Source organism: Pan troglodytes, chromosome X, assembly GCF_028858775.2.
Source record: "Pan troglodytes isolate AG18354 chromosome X, NHGRI_mPanTro3-v2.0_pri, whole genome shotgun sequence".
Taxonomy (NCBI): domain Eukaryota; kingdom Metazoa; phylum Chordata; class Mammalia; order Primates; family Hominidae; genus Pan; species Pan troglodytes.
This window is the reverse complement of record NC_072421.2, coordinates 46,725,192-46,728,397: the sequence shown is the minus strand read 5'-3', so window position 1 is coordinate 46,728,397 and position 3,206 is coordinate 46,725,192. Positions and strand designations below refer to the sequence as shown.

Here is a 3,206-nt window from a genome sequence, read left to right as displayed (position 1 = left end):
CCCAACTGAGTAAGTGGATCTCCCTCTCAGCCAAGAGGATCCCAAAGAAACCTCAAAAACTAGTTCAAGCCATGACAGGAAGGAGACTGGGGTCAGACATGCCTCATTATACCCTCTCCCTTTTGGAATTTAGACACAACTCAGCATTACCATTAAAATAGAGATCCTAAGAGTGACGGAAGAAATTCTTTGTAGCAATAAGATACCAACTCCAGACTGTGGAGACTGCATCTTCCCGGCGGGCACAGAGACTCACCCTCCCCACTCCATCACCAGTCCACACCCACTGCCAGATCACCATGAATGATGATATCACTGCTCTCGTCTTCAACAAAGGCTCTGGCATGTGCAAGGCTGTCTTCATGGGCGATGATGCCCCCCAGTTGTCTTCCCCTCCATCATGTGGTGCCCGTGGCACCAGGGCGTGATGGTGGGCATGGGTCAGAAGGACTCCTACATGAGCGATGAGGCCCAGAGCAAGAGAGGCATCCTGACCCCACCCTGAAATGCCCCATAGAGCACAGCATTGTCACCAAATGGGATGACATGGAGATCTGGCACCACAACTTTTACAACAAGCTATGTGTGGCTCCTGAGGAGCACCCCATGCTGCTGACCGAGGCCCCCCTGAGCCCCAAGGCCAACCATGAGAAGATGACCCAGATCATGTTTGAGACTTTCAATGCCCCAGCCATGTACTTGACCATCCAAGCTGGTACGCCTCTGGCAGTACCACTGGCATCGTGATGGACTCTAGCGATGGGATCACCCACACTATGCCCATCTATGAGGGGTACACCCTCCCCCATGCCATCCTGCCTCTGGACCTGGCTGGCCAGGACCTGACTGACTACTTCATGAAGATCCTCAAGGAGGGCGGCTACAGCTTCACCACCAGTGCTGAGCGGGAAATCATGCTTGACATCAAGGAGAAGCTGTGCTACATCACCCTGGACTTCGAGCAGGAGATGGCCACTGCAGCCTCTAGCTCCTCCTTGGAGAAGAGCTAGGAGCTGCTCAATGGCCAGGTCATCACCATCAGCAACCAGTGGTTCCACTGCCCCAGTACCTCTTCCAGCCTTCCTTCCTGGGCATGGAATCCTATGGCATCCACGAAACTACCTTCACCTCCATCATGAAGTGTGATGTGGACATCTGCAAAGACCTGTACGCCAATACAGTGCTGTCTGGCGGCACTACCATGTACCCTGGCATTGCCGACAGGATGCAGAAGGAGATCACTGTCCTGACTTCCAGCACAGTAAAGATCAAGATCATTGCTCCTCCTGTGCATAAATACTCCGTGTGTTTCGATGGCTCCATCCTGGCCTCCCTGTCCACCTCCCAGCAGATGTGGATCAGCAAGCAAAAATACCAAGAGGCCGGCCCCTTCATCACCCACAGCAAGTGCTTCTAGGCGGACTGTTACTTAGTTGCATTACACCCATTCTTGACAAAAACCCAACTTGCCAGAAAACAAGATGAGATTGGTGTGGCCTTACTATTATTATTATTATTATTATTATTATTATTATTATTTGTTGTTGTTGTTGTTGTTTAGCTTGACTCAGGATTTGAAAACTGGAAAGGTGGAGGCGACAGCAGTCAGTTGGAGTGAGCACCCCTCAAAGTTCTACAATGTGGCCAAGGACTTTGATTGTACATTGTTCTTTTTTTAAATAGTCATTCCAAATATCATGAGATGCATTGTTACAGGAAGTCCCTTGCCCTCCCAAAAGCCACCCCACTTCTCTCTAAGGAGAATGCCCCAGTCCTCTCCACACAGGGGAGGTGATAGCATTGCTTTCATATAAATTATGTAATGCAAAAAATGTTTAATCTTCGCCTTAATACTTTTTAAATTTTGTTTTATTTTGAATGATCAGCCATTGTGATCCCCCTTTTTTGCCCCTCAACTTGACATGTATGAAGGTTTTTGGTCTTTCTGGGAGTGGGTGGAGGTGTGGAGGCAGCCAGGGCTTACCTGTACACTGACTTGAGACCAGTTGAATAAAAGAGCACACCTTAAAAAAAAAAAAAGATACTAACTCCAACCTTACTCTGGTATAACATCACATGACAGATAACACGCCCTAAAGGAAATCAAAGTATTCTATCCTAAAATATGTTTCTTTGACATATTTTGAAATGGCCCTGCAAAACCATCTCTTGTGGGGGAAATCTACATTCTGTAGAGAATGCGCTTCCCTTTCCAGGTCTTTTCCTGTTCCAGGAGAGAATTAACTAAGAGTCTGACACCTTTTAAGGTCCAATAAGAAACATTCACCACCTATTCTCTCTGTAGCCTGCTACCTGGAACCTTCATCTATATCACAAGAATCTTGGATTCCACAACCACCTCCTTACCTTAAGTCAAGTTGACTTTAACTCTTCAGGCAGAGATTAACTCCTTCAACCAATTTGCTAATCAGGAAAACCTTTGAATGTACCTATGACCTAGAAGATCCCCTGCTTTGAGATGTCCCGCCTTTGTGGGCAGAACCAATGTATACCTTGCCTATATTGATTTATGTCTTTGCCTATGACTTCTGTCTCCCCAAAATGTATAAAATCACCTTATAATCCTACCATCTTGGGCACATATTCTCAGGACCCCCTGAAGCTGTGTCATGGGCCATGATCCTTAATCTTGGCAAAATAAACCTCTAAATTGATTGAGACCTGTCTCAGATACTTTTTGGTTTACAGAAGATACAACCTAAAGAACGGGGAAAATATTTGCAAACCATACATCTTATAAGGGGTTAATAACCAAAATTGTAGGGAACTCTAACAAATCAATAGCGAAAATACAAGAAATCTGATTTTTAAAATGAGCAAAAGACCTAATGTATTAGTCCATTCTCACACTGCCATGAAGAAATACCCAAGACTGGGTAATTTATAAAGAAAAGAGGTTTAATTGACTCAAGTTATGCATGGCTGGAAAGGCCTCAGGAAGCTTACCATCATGGCAGAAGGCAAAGGGGAAGAAAGGCACCTTCTTCACAGGGCAGCAGGAAGGAGATGTGCTGAGCAAAAGTGAAAAAGCCCCTTATAAAATCATCAGATCTCGTGAGAACTCACTATCACGAGAACAGCATGGGGGTAATCGCCCCCATGATTCAATTACCTCCCACCAGGTCCCTCCCACAACACATGGGGATTATGGGAACTACAAGATGAGATTTGGGTGGGGACACAGC

The 3,206-nt window shown here is 46.0% G+C and overlaps 1 pseudogene; it reads left to right on the top strand.

Moving 5' to 3' along the window:
- The first annotated feature begins 263 nt into the window (after positions 1–263).
- Positions 264–1,417, top strand: LOC107972740 (actin, cytoplasmic 1-like; annotated as a pseudogene).
- The last annotated feature ends 1,789 nt before the right edge of the window (positions 1,418–3,206 follow it).